Genomic DNA, 19,712 nt, shown 5'->3' with positions numbered 1-19,712 from the left:
CCCGTAGTATCTATACATGCTCACTATTTATCAGATCATTCTAAAATTTCATTAAGTTTTGCTAAAGACCTTAGAAATAGTAGAATACACAGGAATTATAATTGGTCCTTAAATCCAAACTTGTTAAACAAAACAGAAATAAATAAGGAAATTCAAGAAATTCTAAATTCCTCACTGGTTAGATTAGTCAAACAACAACACATAGCTGATATTGAATGGGTGGCAACTAAAGCTCAAGTAAGGGGGGTTTTCCTTCAAAAAGCCTCTTATTATAAAAAAATTTAGCTCAAAGAAGAACAAATCTTAGAGGCTAAAATTAAATTGTTACATCAGGAATTGAGGCAAAATCATAACACACAAACAGAAACGGAATTATTTAAATGTCAGAAAGATCTTTTCCTGAGCCAAAATAATAGATTAGCATTTCATGAAACCAAAATGCTTGCAAGATATGTTAATCATATTCAAACTCCATCAAGGGCTTTGGCTAGAATTATTAACCAATCTAAATCCCCCTCTCAAATTACGGAAATACTCTACAAGGACAAAATTTATATGAAATCTGAAGATATTATCAATACCTTTGAATTGATTTACTCTCAGATTTATGGTGAGTTAGATGAGTCAAGTATAAATGAGACTAACAATGATTTTATTCAAAAAATTAATTTTCCGAAATTAGATGACAATTTGCAAAAAGATTTAATCAAACCAATTTCCACCGAAGAAATAACAACAACAATCAATAAGCTGAAATCACACAAAGCGCCGGGCCCAGATGGTCTTACTCCTGAGTTTTACAAAACATTTAGTGGTACAATTGTTGAAATACTATCATATACTTTTAACTATATTATTAACAATAAAATCAACGACCCTCATTTTAATGCATCCAAAACTATTTTAATACTCAAGGAAAATTCGGATCACCAAAACCCGGATAATTATAGACCTATTTCACTCTTAAATATTGATACTAAAATTATGACTACTATTTTAGCCAACAGACTGAAGAAAATAATGAATTTAATAATTTTAAATGAACAAATGGGTTTTTTAACTTCTAGGCAAACTAGTGACAATACTTTAACTCTGCATACGTTAATTTCTTATGCCAATCAAAAGAATTTAAATTTGTATGCACTCATTATTGATGCACAAAAAGCCTTTGATAGAGTGAACATAAAATTTTTATTTCATATTTTACCATTTTTTAACATACCGCAAGAATTCATCAGGACATTACAAATATTATACAATATTCCATACACTACCTTATATATCAACAAGATTTTCTCCAAAAGAATACAAATTAAAAATGGAACCCGGCAAGGCTGTTCTCTATCCCCTTTATTATTTAACTTATATTTGGAACCTTTATTTTTACATATTAAACAAAATGTATATCATAACGCCCCAATACATTATGGTACCAAGATTTCTATGGCAGCTTTTGCAGATGATCTTAATGTATATAGTATAACACCAGTTACAGATACCAATAAATTATTAACAGCTGTCAAAAACTTTGCAGTAATATCTAACTATAAAATAAACCTTAAAGAACAAGATATTTCCATTAAAAACTCTGAAACCCTTTTCGCTTTTATCATTGGTAGGGCAAGTAAAATCGGAAGAAAAGATTAAATATCTAGGTATCACATTTTCCACAGATAATAAGGACTTTTATATTAATAATGTCAAATTAATTTGGGATCACATTTTATCTGACCTAAGGAGATGGAATAAACTAAAATTACCACCGTTAGCAAAGGTTTCAATTATTAAAATGAACGTATTACCCAGATTATTATATATCTTCAGATCTGCTCAGGTTTTAATCCCGAAGAAGTTCTTCAAACAAATCCACACAGAATCTGCTAAATTTATATAGGAATCAAGGAAAACTAGAATTTCATACGATAAATTGATGACCCCAAAAGGCAGAGGGGGTTTGGAATTACCCAATTTTGAAAAATATTACTTAATTATAAATGCCAGTAGAATTTTATGAATTGCTAATTATGATACACATAGCAAGAATTGGTCCCTGTACTGGTTAAGATTGAATCATAAACATGTAGAGAGTCTGAAAATTAATCCTAAATCATTACCTTTTCTAAGGAAAAATACGTTTAAATCACTGGCTTTAATGGAGCATATTAAAATATATATCACATTATTACAAAATCTCTTCACTTCATTAAATCTCATCCAACACCTTATGATCCTACAACCTTTTCATAGGAATCCAAACCTGAGAATTAATAATCAATTAATAGACCTAAAAAATTTCCCACTTATTATTAATTTAACGTTACGGGATATATACCCTTATTTGAAATATTCGGTTTATGAAGTAAGACAGGAATGGAACCTTCCAAAATCATACTTAATAATATTGAGACAGATCAAAGATTTATCTATAAGTTACTTTAAAGATTTAAAAATTAATGATGAGGATTTAACGAAATGTACAAATTTATGGCAAGCCCTCCTACAAGATAATAAGTATATAACATCTGCATGTAAACTAATAAAAGCAATTAAATATCAAGATCAAGTCCTTTTATCAAATTATTGGAAAGAAAAATACCCTTGATTGAAAATAGTAAAATATTAAAAGCAATCAACTTAACTATTTGGTTCATAGGTTCATACTAGGCTATCTGCCCTAGGGCATTTATAAGCCTAGCCCATAGTTTTGTGGCTTTCACCACCCCTTAAGTTTGAAAGGTATTTTGCCCATTAGTTTACCGTGCCTCTGTCTAGCAGTGACACTGAGGTGATCCCCGGGGTAAACCTGCGATCTCCCATCCATATGTCAAGATTTCTCTTGAACAGGGCCAGCGAGGTGCTCTGCCTCACTTGTACTGGGATCTTGTTCCACAGCATAGGGAGTCTCTGGGTGATGAATCTGTCCCTCCAGCACGTCCTATTTATAACTGTGTTAAGGTTTAAGTCCCTTCCTCTTGTATTTCTTATGGATTTAGATTTTTTGAGGTGGAGCATGTCCATCAATTCTGGGTTTGACATGGCCTTGTATGTTAGGCACAGGTCACCTCTGAGCAAACGGTATGCGACCGAATAGAGCTGGAGTTCCTTCAGTCGGGCAGCATAAGACATATTTTTGAGACCCTTTATCCTCTTAGTGAGGAACTTTTGGGGCCTTTCCAATTGCTGCAGGTGTCGGGTAAGATACATTCCAAATGGAGCATTGTACTCAATCACTGGTCTGATGAGTGATGAGTACAGGGGAACAATGACCTCCCTTGATCTAGATGTGAATCCCTTCATGATCAGGTGGGCAATGTAGAAGGTTTTCCTAACTACCTTGGCAACGTGGGTGTCAAATGAGAGGTTACTGTCAACCTGGGTCCCCAGATCCCTGATAACCTCTTCTGTGCTTAGTGGATTGCCACCTATATGGTAGCTAGGGGTAATCTTGTTTTTCCCGAAGGGTATGACTATGCATTTGTTAAATCAATTTCCCTCTAAAAGTTAACTTTTACTCAACTTATGATACTCAATAACGCTTATTATACACGTCTTAGCTTGCATAAATTTAACTCTAAAAATTCTCCTAAATGCCCATACTATAAAAATGAAACTGCAGATCTCCTTCATATGTTCTGGAGCTGTAAGTGTATATATAAACTATGGAATTCCTTGAAACTACAACTGCAGAAGGTGGGTTATCAAACTTTCCTTTCCTGGGAATTTACTATATTACATATTCCCCCAAATGATCTAACTAGATCCCAATTGACCATACTTATGAATATCTTTTTGTTAATGAAACTCTATATAGCAACTAATTGGTTGAATCCATCGCAAACTTCATGGGACAACTTTAAGAATCTAGCGATAAAACACATACCAGCCCACAAATTACTAATTACTGATCATACCAAACATATAAATAATCGGAAGATCTGGGAACAAATTTTTAACACTATATTGTCTTAATGTGTGGAACCCAGGATAACCCTTGGATATTAATACTATAAAGTAAACTTTAATAGTAATCAAATTATTAATAGATATAATACCTATTGTCTAGACTCTTCAGATGCCTTTTCTTGTGTTAAAATGAAAGCATTCATGTATATAGTGTACATATGTTGTAGGATTGTTTTTTGTAGTATTGTTTGGAAACTACCTGTGTATATCAGGCTCAAATATGTGTATGAACAATTGTAAAAGTAATAAAGAATTATTATTGAAAAAAAAAAGAATCTGAAGTAGGTTTAAAGGATTTCTGATATTCTTTTGTGGAAATATGATTTTCTATTCTGGGTCTCAAACTATACTCTCTTGTGGATGTAAAACACACTCTATTGCTATATTTCTATTCCTTTCCTTTATTCCTAGAGCCTTGATTGAAGAAATTAGTTTAGCCCAGTTAAAAGACTCATTCTATCCATTTTTCCTGAATAATTGTGAAATACAGTATTTTAGATTTTATTTAACCTTTTTAATAAGCATATAAATAATAATAAGCATATAAATAATATTGGGCCTATAGCCACATATTTTATATTTTGTAATGCTTTTCATTTCATTTTATTTTTCTGTTAACCTCTCACTTTCATGATTATCTCTTTTCCTGACTTTATTAGAAATGTTCCTAAGTTTAATATAAAAATATTCTTACTTACCATAACAAAAAATGTCTGTGTTATTTGATTTTCCCCAGTATCCAGTTTATCAATCTCTAACTAGCTTGACCTTGTCAATGCTGTTAATAAAAGAGGGCCAAACTTCCAAAATTAAGTCTTATACACATATTTAACATCTTCTAAATCTAAACTAAGTGCATTACCTCCTTAATACATACAGCTGTTACCATGGATATCAAGCCCCTCATGATTATCACATACCTCACCCGCTAGCTACTCCAGTCTGTGAAGGGGGAAAAATAGAAAATCTTTCTGTAGGATGAAGGATTTTCCTCAGGTCTAACAGACTCGGCAATCTATGACCTCTAGAACTTTAGAAAGAATGATTTTACCTGAAGACATTATATCTAATTGGGAATCCATGCCTGCACTGAAATTCTTTCCCAGCAAGAAAGGGTTATGTAGTTAACATGTTGCCCTTTAAGATATAGATAGATAGACAGACAGATATATAGATACAAAGATAGATAGATAGATAGATAGATAGACAGATAGAAGATAGATAGGCAGATAGATAGATAGATAGATAGATAGATAGATAGATAGATAGATAGATAGATAGAAGATATATAGATAGAAGATATATAGATAGATAGAAGATAGATAGATAGATAAATAGATAGATAGACAGATAGGTAGAGACATTTTAAAATGGATTTGCATCATACTCATTAGCACCATAAAAATTTCCTCTCAAAATTTTAGTTTTATCAGTGTTAACTGGAATCAATATCCGTCTCCTTTCCCTTCCTATAAAGGATTCTGCCTTAGGCAAACCCAAGGACCAGTGAATTAATGATTGTAGGTACTCATTTTATAATTCTTTATTTGGTCGAGGCATTACAGCATGTCACACCTGAACCACATTCAAAGGCTTTGAAATCTTATCTACATTTCTTTTTTCAGTTTACTTTCTCATGGGATAGCAATAGTACTAACTGTTTTACTTATCTGTCTTTGTACTGCTTTAGTTTTTCAACTAAAATAAATACCTTTCATGTTTCAAGATAATAAGCAAATCAGCATCTGACCAGAAGGGATTTCAAAAATGTTCCCAGTGACGCTGTCATTGATATACCATATTGTTGAGACACTGGCTTTGAAATCTGTGTTTTAACTTGCTACAACTTAGACTAACAAAGAAAGAAAAAACTGAAGTATAACAATTTTCACTGTAAATAAAGTAATTATTTACTAAAGAAAGAAAATCTAATTTCTACTGACTAAAGAAAATCTAATTATGTATACTTAAATATACTTTTGCAGATTATTAACCATGAGAGAAGCACAATGGCCATTGATATGAAAAAATGCTGTGTATAATAAGAAATTATACAATGACTGGCCATTGATATTCAGAAATGAACATGCTGATTGGCCAGCCCGACCAGTGTACCCATTGTAAATCCGATAATATACTAATGGAAAAGGTCCGGTCGCCCGGACTTTTTCCATTAGTATATCTCCTGATTTTTTTTAACTTTTTTTGCTCTGCAGAGGCAGCAACGGAGAAAGGAAGATCTCTGTTGCTTTTTTTAAGATATCTTGCTATGTTATATGAGTTGAAGAACTCGTATAACATAGCAAGATATCTTAAAAAAAGCAATGGAAATCATCCTTTCAACAGACAAAGGAAGACCTCCATTGCTTTTTTTAAGATATCTCGCTTCGCTCTCATTACCAAACCACACCAACCGTGGATAAATCCAGCATTACCAGACCCAGCCATGGGTTATGGCTTAATTATTCAATCTTCTAAGTGTTGTGGGTAGGCAGTTAGTAGAAATCAATTAACTAATAGCTAAATAGAGAATAAGCCTGTAATGAGATCCCCCAATGTGTGATCACTACTGTCTTTCCCACTAATTGATATCAACTAAAAACCTGTGTATAACTACAAATAACCACCTTATGAAAGTTGTAACCTATATACTAACAATTAAGCAGTATGTCATAACAAACTGAGTTAATATATAAACTAGTATATTTGAGAATTCAGTATTAAACTATCTTACCACAGTCGTGTGAAGCACACCTTATATTTCAATGTTATATGGCAACAGTTGTCCTTTCAATTCAACAAGAAACCAATGTCATTGGATCACACCTTTCAGTCTGCAAATCTGAATCTCATAAATGCTAAAAGAAAAACACATAGCTGTCTTTCATGCTTAACATTCTAGAAACAAACCAAAGTGACTGAATATAGTTGCACTCTGTTATGTTTGTAAGACAACACAAATAATCCCTTTATATGCAAATAATCATGTTATTATTTGACAATAATTATCTTGTGTGTTCAGACTCTAAAAGTCAAAGAGCATGCATATAATCAGTTATGCAACGTGGTATGCTATAGTCAAGTATATTAACTTCTGCTGAATTCAGCTATATAGATTCAGTGTATAAACCCAGTGTATTCTGTAGAAAAAAAGAATATTTTAAACACGCCATAAACACACACACATAAACACACACACACACACACACACACACACACACACACACACACACACACACACACACACACACACCCACACACACACACACACACACACTTGACCACACTGCCATGAAAGAGATACATCCAGGTAAGCAGAAGACCATAGCAGCATATTGTTATTGAAGGCTGGTGTCCATATACTGTCAGAAGAAAACAAAATAAAGCCCCCATCATACAGTACCATATGAAAACACATTTGTTACCAACATCACAGTGAAAGCAAAAAACAGCCCCCTCATGCCACAGTACTTTTGTTAATGTCAATGATTAAAAATAACAGTTCCAGTGCTGCATTAGGCCTGTGGTACCATTACAAGCACTTCCTTCTATTACTGTCACTTCATTTTGTTTCACATCACTAATAGGTAAATCACAGGCAGAAACGGTTGTTTCTTCTACTGATCCCATTAACGAGGAATATGACTGAGTATCATTGCCAGGAACTTTGTTTTAGTTTAGGCAACCAATCATCTTAAATAGTCTTACCTGTTCCTAACTTACCTAAATTGCAAAAGGTCATTATATGCTTAACATGGAAGCTACATGGGATGTGAAAACATGAGAAGTACAGGGGGGTTGTCCCCTCAGTTGCCCCAAGTTGTAGATTTGACTCCATTCAGGTGCAACACACATACACCATATATGAAAAAATAGATGAACTGGACATATGGGAAATAATCTTGTTAGAGATCAGAAAAGGAAAGGAAGTAATTCTCACAAAAGGGTACATGGAAACAAGATGAACTATATGTCAGATCAGCTTAAGAAACATACACAAAACTAGTCTCTCTCTAAGAAACTGTTTGTGAGGAAGGATGAACACGTATGGTTTGGATATAAATGCATAAACACATATCTCAGAAAAGGTGAAAGTAGAAAGAGTGGACAAAGAAAATGTAGTATTTAGGATGTTAGAGGCAGAGAACATTTATGCATTTGTCTTAGTTCTAGAAACAAATGTGGACTAGTTCTAGACTTGGAGATTTTTGGGACTGCTGTTTTCAGACTGTATGCTTTCCCTTTCCTGTGTGCCAAGGATTTAGAGGACTGGAAGGATGTTCTCTTTCTCGCTTCTTCTTTTTCCCCATACTCCAGATCTTTATGAATTAAAACGTCTTTCGTCACTGTGGTCTAAATAAGATGCTTTTGTAGGGTCCAGCTTTTCAGTAAGAACTACATTTTCTCAGGTGTATTAAAACTGTGCAACTGGTTGTCTTGTGAGATGAACACAATTGCTGGGAAACATACCTTTCAGCCATTCCAAGAGTGTCTGTACCATCATTGCTCACCTTAAATTCCAAATCAAATGCACCTGCTACCACCAGTGACACGTTACCTAAGTCTCTGTCCCCTGGGCACCATTTAATTATTGCCTATCACCCTCAACAACTTAGTTAACTTCACCTATGAACATACATCTCTGTAAATCTCCACTCCCACCCTAATCTTACCTTTCACCTTAACCTCCTTGGTCAGGACTCGCATCCTCCCGTCATCACCCTACCAGCTCTTTCCTTACATCTAAACATTATTACTCTCCTTATCCTCTTCTACCGTCGTTACTTTACAAATATTCAAGCTCAACCATCTGTTTCTCTTCAACCCCGTATTTCATCATTGCATTTAATTGTTTACCTGTATCTTTCATTATTATGTTTTTGCTCACATGTTCTACCTATATATTTCATTACTGTTTTTTCACCCAGGCTGTGCCTATAAATGGTCATTCCTGGTCAGTGCACTACCCCATCAAAAAAAGTGCGAATGTGAGTGTAATTGGCTACACACAATGTCGAATCTGCTGAATGAATTCAGCAGATTCAACATTGTTGTCAAACAGAGCACATGACTGCGATATAGGAGCACATGTAATGTGAAACTCCTATAGTTAACATCATGGTTTTGCAGGGGGTCTCCCCACATCCCCTGCTAACTATATATTCCAACTCTGAGATCGCACTACAGTAAGAAAATGAATGAATATCCCACACCCCACTATTGCGATCTCTGTGCAGTTTTTCAAGTTCATATCAGCTCAAGAACCAAACAGCAGTGCGTACCCAAAGGCAAGAATAACTTATACCAAGTATCAAGTCAATGAGGTGGATAATTCCCAATAAGGTCCAGACAAGCATTAGTAGTATAAATAACACTTTAATGCAAAAATAATAAATGGTCAAGTGCTTTCATTCCCAAAAAGGAACTACTTCAGAACCATTTTACATAATAAAACCATCATTTAAATAGCATTTAAAATCATCATGTGACTTGCTCACTCAATGTTCTCTTAAAGAAACAGTAACGTTACACTAAATACATCATAAAATCATTGCTCTTTTCTTTAAAACAGGCAAAATAGATACATTCATTAATACCAGGCAAAGTTGTTGCATTCAGACATAGTTGCCATTTAAGTTCACATTCCTCTACCTTATTCTCCTAAAAGCCTCCCTTGTCATCCCTTTTAACTTTTTCCAAAATGCCATTGAATCATATCCACAATATTTAGTATGCTTATATAAAGCATTGTTCTCATCTTTGTTTTTAATGGCATACAAGTGTTCGTATATACGTTTATGTAAACTCCTAACAGTTTTCCCAATATAAAATTCATTACATTTGGAGCAAGTTGCAATGTATACAAGACCAGAACTGCCACAATTTCCTGTGTCCAAACTAATACTCTGTTCCTGGTTACCTACAGACACTGTTTTGTTTTGTAAGATGTAACTACAATAATTACATCTCTTAAATTTTTTTAGTTCCATTAATCATTTTACTGTTCACATTTGTGGGGTGTTCAAAATAGTTTTTCAAATTTTGCCCTGTTTTATACACAAAAGTAGGATTTGGACCTAAAATGTCAAGTGTCTCAGCACTACTTCTAAACATTACCCAATTTTTTTGTTATAATATCTCTCAAGGTAGTGGAATCCCCACTATATTGTAAAACCATAGAATTTGGAAATTATTTGTCAACCGGAGTAGTTTTAACTACAATTTCTTCATTAGTACCCAATAAAAGGGTGCACTTGTTACCCCATTTATCCAAAATATTTTTTCCTATATCAAATAGCTAACTCTCTGGATATCCCCTTTCTTTGAACAAAGTAATCAGATTTCCTAACTCTATTTTGAATAAGATTCTGAACAAATAATGTGATGATAAGACCAAATAAGGTGGTACTCCCACTGACCCTGGGAACCATAAACCTATTAGTCTGACTAGCCTTATCTGCAAGGACATGGCGCGAATCATCATGGACCTTATCAATAAAGTTTGGATTTGTCAAAGGGATATTATGCCTGTTAAACCTGGTGGATTTCTCCGAGACAGTCACCAAGGCCCAGAACAAGGGGAAATCTGTGCATACAGCCTACCTAGACTTAGCTAAGGCATTTGACACTACCCCCAATTCAGGCATCATTGACAAACTCACCCAGCTAGGTATCAGCCCTTGTATCATTAGATGGGTCACTAACTGGCTCACTGATAAAACCCATATAGTCAATATAGGGGAATCCACCTTCAAGCAGACCTGTAACCAGTGATGTTCCACAGGGATCAGTCCTGGGACCTCTACTGTTTGGAATCTATTTCTCTGAAGTACAAGCAAAAACTAAAGATCTGTGGCTGACAAAGTTTGCTGATGACTGCAAACTGGGAGTAATCATAGAATCCCCAAATGATGTCAACATCCTACAAGAGGATCTTGCACAAACAAATGATTGGTGCCAAAGTCATTGCCTTAAACTTAATGCAAAAAATGTATTATCATCCCTTTCAGTAAGGGCAATGTACCTGCTAACTACCACATCAATAGCAACACCTTATGCACTCAGTGGTGAGAGATCTGGATACACAGGTTAGCAGCAATCTTACTTTTGACCACCATGTCTCCACAGTGGTAAGAAGGGCATTCTATATTGCTCGTCTCATAGGTAAGGGCATTGCCTCCAGAAAAAAAGAAGTTATAACCTCCCTGTACTCTTCCCTCATCAGGCCAATAACTGAGTACAATGCCCCTTTTTGTATGCACCTTTCCAAGCACTGTCAGCAACTGGTGAGACCACAAAGGTTCCTCACAAGGAAAATTCAAGGTCTTCAGGATCTGTCCTATGTGGATCATCTGAAATCACTGCCACTTTATTCTCTTTCATACAGTCCACTCACAGGTGATCTCTGCCTGGAATACAAGGCAATCTCTGACCCTGCTTTATTGGAAATGCTGCATCTCTGTAAGTCAAATGGTACACGGGTTACTCTTTCTAAAGACCTTAACCTGGTGTGTGACATATAGAACCTGCTGGAGGGACAGATTTGTCTTCCAGAGCTTACCACACCTGTGGAACAGACTCCCACTTCATGTCAAACAGAGCACCTCATTGGCCCTCTTCAAACACAATCTGGATGATTGGATGGGTAACTGTAAATTCACCCTGGGGGGGTTCCACCTGTGTCCCTCTTGGACATGAGCAATAGGTGCTGATCATGGAAATAAGGGTAGAACTAGTCTAGGATTGTAAGGGCCCTAGATTATTAGCCTAGTAACTTCGTATGATCCTATGATACTATGCTCCTAAGTGTGGTGGCGGTTGGGGAACCCCCATATCCCTTACCCTTCTTAATCTATTCAGATGTCATACAACCTCAGAGTAAGTTACAAATGTTATAGAGTGAAACCTGCTTGAAACCTGTTTGATGGAACAGACTAGAATGATTGAGATTTGCTTAGATGTGATGGCAGAAATAAAAAATGCATTCTCATATGTTGAATGTGATGTTTTTTGTGTGGGCTTTTGCATTAAATGTTTTGTTTTTGTTTTATGATGGCAGTTTCTGTTTGAATAGTGTTCTGTTCCCACTCCTCCTGTATTTCTCATTAATCTTATAATTGACTATCAGACGTGCTCAGTGTTTGTACTTTCCTATCAAAGCAGTTCCTATCTGAAATATATTAACTTACTGTGAGGGAAGGAGCTTCACCTGTGCTGTATACTGAGCCTTATGAAATTTAATTCCTGAGATACTACAGAAACTGTTCTTCATATTTTGCAGAGATTTCATATAATTAAACCATTGAATCCTCTCAGTACATTATTACTTTCATTTTTATACAGGCTTGCTCATCTGTTTTTTTTTCATTAGGTGAATTTAATATTAACATGGCTAATTATAGCCTGACGAAGGAACTCACCTGGTGACAGGGATAATTGGAATATTTTAATTTGGCATGACAAGTTTAGCTAAAGTAAATGTTTACCTTATTTGACCCCTATATAATGTTTATTCATCTGAAGTAATTGTTTACCTTATTTAGCCCAGTATAAAAAGTTTATCCAACTGAAATAATTGTTTTCTTTATTTGGTCTGTATATGTAATAAGTAATTGTTTGTCTTAACTGGCTTCATATATATAATGTTTTTTCTGCTGAAATATTTGAATTTCTTATCTGGCCCCATATTTTGACCCTGTATTTAATCATTTATCCAACTAAAGTAATTGTTTATCTAATTTGCTACGGTATGTAATGCAATACTTACTCAGTTTTGAAAAGTTTAACCTGAGCCTCATGGGGTTTTGTGTTTCAGTTCTACTCTAAAGGTGCAAAGCTTGGAGGAGTTGGGTCAGGTTCCTATTATAACCTTGAACTTGTAAAAGTTCAAATGTCACATGGTCGACACCATATGATCAAACTTCTACAAGTTTGAAGGTTAAAAAAAATGGTGCCATACTGCACAGAATGGGAAGATTTCCCTTTTCTGCACTTAAGTGCAATCTCGCAGTTGGTATATTTAAGTAGCTGGGGTGTGGGAGGTACAGGGGGGCTTGCCCCCCTGCTCAGAGCGTTTAGGTAAGGTTTTCTTTTTTTTATTTTTTATTATATATTCGATGTTTCAGACTTCGCTCATATGGTGTCGATCATATGATGTTCAAAGTTTTGAAACTTCGAGTATATAATATAGACCCTTATGGATCTCACTTGTATAAAGTGTTGGGGAGCATTGGGACTTGGGGGAATATCCCTGTGCATAATCTTCTCATCAGCTATTGAGTCAACCTTTCCTATGGGGTGGAAATATGTAAGTTACTGATAACAGCTTTACTACATTGATTTTTGTATGAATCAAGATAGGCTCCCTTTGTTCAGATTATGATATCTGTGTCTGAATTAAATAAGCAGTAAGACTGCCAAGACAAAGATGAGGGCATCTACTTTTATGGATTCTTAATTCTGTCGGCCATGAAGATATTAGAGCACGGAGGAGACATTTCTGAATCTGATATTAACTTTTAGCCAGATTTCAGACACAGGAAACAGACTGATACAAACAGACCCAATAATGAATCAGGTGAAATATTCTTTTAATGTTTTGGCATTGAGACGTACTAATTTCAGACCATTAACATTCAGCCAGATACATTATTTATGACTGATAATGATATTTAGTTAGAGATAAATATCACCTGACTATAGCAGTGTTTTTGATCAAAGAACATAGTGTACAGAAAGTGTCAGTTTTAACTGCTGGATTATAAATACTTTTCAGCAGAACTTACAGATACCAGCCCTTAGATATTGTTTCATAATGTGGCCTATTTATTTTCTTTGTAATACAAGGTACATCCTGTTGGAATACTTCTCAAATGTCCAGATTTTTACTTCATGTTTTGGTGTGTACCTCAAACAAAATTTTCTTTTCTGAGGACTAAGTCACTAAATAATGGTATACATTTGAATTTCAGACTTAATATCGTTCAGAACATGCATGCTAACACAAATCCTGTTATGCTATTCATTTTATAATTTTATAAGAGCAATATTTAAAAATTGTCCCTATTTTCAGGTCTTTGTGACCCCCCAATTATTTTAGGCTTTGTCCAGACTTCTTGTGCTAAGTAGTTGAAGGGTATGCCTGTTGGCTATTGAAATCAGCGCTTATTTGAGAAGCTGTCTGTGTACAAAGACTATACATTGCACTGACTCACACAAAGGGTTGAGAACAGCAGAAACAATATGATGTCATATGCCGTTTTGTTATTGGCTGACTGGCTGCCCAGGAGTAGGCATGTACATGTTGAATAAATTAAACAGCCTACCTTCAGGAGGGGGTGTGGCTTGTAGTAGGTGGGAAGAATGAAGCATCAAACTGGAGATGACCCCGATTGTTTTTTCTTTAAGGTCCATCTAGAACCCAGAGAACATGTTTTGACAGATGGCCATTCATGTTCACTGGAGTGTGTGTTGTTTGAAGTGGGAAAAAGGGCAAGTTGTAATGGAGGTGTTCTGTTACTGAAGGGGTATGTGGTTTATAGTGAGCCAGGACGATTACACAAGGAAGATGTAAAACAGACTGAAGGACACTGACCAGATCTATGGTCTAAAAGATGGGTTGCAGAATATGTGCAGATCAGGCTATACTGAACTTCTAGGAGCTGTGTCCTTCTGTGAGCTGCATTTCATTTTTTGTTTGTATAAAATGATTATGCTGTATACATGAATAAATGGTCATCTTCCTAAATACATCTATGAAAGGGATACACATGATCCGTGGGAAGGATGTCATTAATCGTTCCTATTGTAGGGGAGGTCACATCATTTTTCACTTTAACCCTACATTATTTCTCTGCTTATTATAAATAAAGGAGATGGAATCTCTTAAACATCTGAAGAATCATCATTTTGACTAATTTGTCCTTTCTTACTTTGTTAAGAAAATTAAAAGTTGAGAATCTTTTCTGTATGGCTGTTTTTTCTTGATAACAATACATTTGCCTGTGTACATTCATATAATGGAGCAACTCCTGATTTCTATGGGAGTACAGTCCTGCAAGAGATGAATGGAATGTATAAGGCTAGCAGAGGACATTGCTTACTGAAGAAACTGATAATAGTTCTAGAAGATATTATATTCTTGTGGCAAACTATATGATGTAGGTAAGCCACAAAGGCTTGCAATGCATTCACTCTTTTTTGCAAAGGTAACTGTTACTAAAGTGGTTGTCCTCCAAGAAAAATAAATTGAAAGGGGTCAGGACATGGAGCTCTTGTTTTTTTTTTTTTTTTTGTAGTGGGAAAAACAGTCTTAGGAATGCTGTCTGTTCATTATAGCCAGTGATAATTCCTTTTGAAAGGACTTATTCTCAGGAGACGTGTGCTTGTGTGTGAGAGTATACCTGGAAAAGGAACTCAAAAAAGAGCTCTATATTCTTGTTACTTGATTGCAGTTGAATGACCAGTCAGGAATATACTGGCAGAGGTCATTGTGTGGACTTTAAGATTGACTAGAGTTAAAATATCTTAAGAGTTTGTCATTTGGTTACAGACAAATGATTAATAGGAGCTGTGCTATGTAAGTAGAGTATGCAGATGAGACAGTATGTGTGAATGAAATAAATGAAAATAGCTCAAATTCTTATCTGATCACAAATGAGAAACTTGAGCTTTGAAATGCCAGAAGTTATTTGGGACAGTTCTCTGACTGAATAGAATCAACGTGCTTATCAGAAAAATACGCCTTGTTTTATTTTATTTTCTGATCAATTTTTGTGCTCACACTGAAAATAAATGGTATACTGTCAGAAAGGAGTTATACTGTGGATGGTATGTGAGTGAAACAAGCTGAAATACTTCCCTAAAAAAAAAAAAGTCCACATTTTATTGTCTGACATTTTCTATCACTTGTTCACAGTCAAAGGAAAGGACCATGCAAGAAAGGAGTTATTGTATTGCAGTATATATGTGCGAAATTACTAGAGAGAGAGAAATAGGTCTGGCATATTTTCAAACAATTCCTTTCACTTTTGACAGTCAGTGAAGTCAGACCCTACCATACAAAAGCTATACTTGATAGAGAGTTGCTATGTGAAAGGAAATAGCATACTTCTCAGAAAAAAATACTTCATATTTTATAGGTTCCTAGGAGATTACTAGGCTAATGGTTTAAGAACCCTTACAAGCCTAGCTGATATACAACCCGGTTTTACCCAATATATGGCTCCTAGGGACAAGAGAATGGCATAGATTTGTGCTTATACCTTGAATATCTTACAGATTACCCTATCCATAAGGGACATAGGTACTACCTCAGGTGTGAATTTATGATTCCCCATCCATTGATTCCAACTGCATTTGAAGAGGGCCAGGGAAGGGCTCTGCTTAATTTGAATAGGAGGCCCGATCTAAAGAAGTGGCAATCTCTGAGACACATAGCTGTTTCCCCAGCATGTTTTGTTTGAGTTGCTAACTAAGGGTGAACCTCATGCTGTTTGACTTACAAATGTGTCGCAGCTCTATCAGGGCTGGATTTGTGAGTGCTTTGTAGGTCAGGCATAGGTCATCCCTTAATAGTTGCTAGCAGACAGGGTAAAAGGTTAGGGTGTTTAGTCTATCTGAATCGAGCATGAAGGCTGAGTACAGCGGGACTATAATTTCCTTGGATCTGAGTGCCGTACCTTTACTTATAAGTTGTGCCGCATAGAAGAACTTCCTCACCACTGTAGAGACAGGGTGGTCAAAGTTCAGGCTACTGTCTGTGTTCCTATATCTCTCACCTTTGAGTCTATTCTTACAGGTATACTACTGATGTTGTAATTTGCAGGGGTATTTGACTTGCCAAAGAGTATGATAAAACATTTTTTTCACATTTAATTTTACACCATGGTTCTGACACCAATCATTCGTCTGATCTAGAACCTCCTGAAGGATATCTGCATCATTGGGTGATTCAATAATTACCCCCAGTTTGCAGTCTTCAGCAAACTTTGTTATCCAGAGGCCTTCCACATTAGCCTTGGCTTCAAAGAAGTGTATTCCAAGCAGGAGTGGTCCCATCACTGAGCCCCGTAGCATACCACTGGCCTCTTGCTGGACCTGGATTCACCCACTTTAACCACATGTGCCCTGTCCTGGAGCCAATTGGCTATTCATCTGGTGATGTAGGAATTTATGCCCAGTTTTGTGAGTTTATTTATAGTACCCGAGTAGGGAATTATGTCAAATGCCTTGGCCAGGTTGAGGTAGGTGGACTATACTGTTTTGCCCTTGCAGTTCTCAATTTCTATCATGTGTTCTCAGTCAAAAAAGTGTACCCTATCTGAAGGAATTATTCTGGTAGAAACATAGTAGTATAAAAACATTTGAAATGTTTCACAGAAAAAAAAAAATCTTGCATATTTTATTTTCTGATGGTTTCTTTCACTTATTCATATAGATATTATCTGGTCAGAAATGTGTTATCCTGAGAAACAATTCAGGTATAACACAGTTGAAATACCTCCCAGAAATAAATATGTATTATATATCTTTGCCATATGCTATCACATTTTCCGTTACACTCCCCACCAAAATGTTTGTACAGTTTCAGATATTATGTGTGTGTGAAAGCAGCTAAAATACTGCCCAGAAAAATAAGTATTGCATCACATTTTCAAAGTCAAATGAATGCTTCCTATTATAAATGTATTATTCTGTCAGGACCATGTTTGCAATAAAAGACTTAAATTGTTTCCCATGAAAATAAGCAAGTCTTGAATTTGTACACTTTCCCTTTCATCATAAAATGAATCATCTGGTGTCTGAAGTTGTTATAAGGCAGAAGCATCTGGTTGGACAATCACTGATTACATCACTATAGTCTATATGATCCAGTGGAAAGTAATTGTTAGTTCTCCAGCCATCCTTATATGAAATTCATGGATTTGAAACACATTAGAAGTGATTGCTTGTAATTTTCATTTGTTCCATGGGTGTGTTACCCGCTTACAATATATAGCTATCACCAATGTTTTTACTTGCTACCTATGGGCTTCTTTTCTCAGAATATATCTAAAGTTTTTTTTTTCACCTCCAAGACAACTTTCCATGTTATAGACATGGAAAAATAACTGAGCTCTACCTGAATATTACCAAAGCAAAGGCTATGCATTTCACTGCAATAAGTTGTCTTACTGCATCCATCTTATTTTTAAATTCTTTCCAATAGCACATATTTTTCAGGAGTTATTAGCAAAGTCAAATTACTTGGGTTAACACTTGCCTGGCATCTTAAGTTCATTCTGCATCATGCAAATCTGTTTCCCATAAAGTTATTAAAAACTGTGACTCCTCTACTAAATATTAAATATTCTCATTTCTCACTAATGTCCACTAAAAACAATAATTTAGCTTTGCATCTGGTCACCACCCAACCACACACCATTACTATTTCCAGCTTCAGAAAATCTAGTGGGTTGAATACAAACATTATCTAAGTCTGACACAAAAGAGATTTGTTGTGTCTCCCATATTAGCAAAACAAGTGTACTTTGAATGAAACAAAGAAATGGAACATGGCTTGGTGCAAACTTAACTAACTCCCACCTCCCAGAGCCAACTGTCCCTCACAACCATTTTAGTTTTTCTGAGATGTCTTCTGAAGTAATCAGACTTTGCAATTGTCTCTTATTTTGTATAAAGCAGCTCCCAGTATTCAGTAATACTCTCAAATAACACATTTTCAATTATTAGACCTACAGTTGTAAGGTAGATATTCCTGATTTTCTCATTTGTTATCTTCCTATCACACTGTACCACCCCATCCTTTCTCTTCATAGTGCAATGTAGTGCAATATTATGACCAAACTAGTAGTGACAACTTCTATTTCCAGTGATCTGCTAATTGCAGCCATGTACCTTAACCTGCACATAGAGGCTTTGGGTACATCTGGAATACTCAAACTGGAATGCAGGTGTTACAGATGTGTTTGATACCTTTTACTGTGCAATACAGTATTGTTACATTTCAGACTTGATGTTGACATATTCATAACTGTAGCAGATGAAAATTGTGCACCACACAGCAGAAGAACAAATAAAACTTTAATAAATCATTAAGTGCTTTCACATCTAAACAGACACTTCCTCAGATCATGTAAAATTACAGAAGTTAAAAGCATTTAAACAGACACTTGAAACAAAGTACCCAATGCTCTCACTTAGCCAAACCACTTGATTTCAAATGCTGTTTCAGAGGAACTACTACATTGAGCCCATCAGACTGTAACATAATCTAAGTTCTGCTTATTCCACTTTATTGCTGACATCTGTAATCATTACATATCACCTGTAACCCCATAAAAATGAAAAAGTGTGTAGAGCTATGCAGGTTAACATGTCTGGCTAAAGCAGTCCTCTCATCAGTTTTCCTAACACTATAGATATATTCTTGCACTCGCTCCCTCAATGATCTATCAGTCTTGCCTAAATAAAATGAACTGCAGGCTCCACACCTAGCTAAATAAACCAGCTGTTGACTACTACAGTCAGTATACACATTGAATCTGAATTCTTTGCCTGTAGTAGGGTGAACAAAAAGATTGCTATTATCAATATAAGAGCAAATGGTACAGTTATCACAGCCATATGTACCCTGTCATTGTGTGCCAGAGGTTTAACTAATCCCATGCCTATTCCTCTTATAGCATAGCATATGCTTCAGGGATTTGTTGTTTCTAAAAAGAAACCTTGGACTAGGGCCAACAATT

This window comes from Protopterus annectens, chromosome 2.part0 (assembly GCF_019279795.1).
Source record: "Protopterus annectens isolate FY-2018-M chromosome 2.part0, PAN1.0, whole genome shotgun sequence".
In the NCBI taxonomy this organism is placed as follows: Eukaryota; Metazoa; Chordata; order Ceratodontiformes; family Protopteridae; genus Protopterus; species Protopterus annectens.
The sequence above is the reverse complement of the archived record's forward strand: the minus strand, read 5'-3'. Positions refer to the sequence as shown.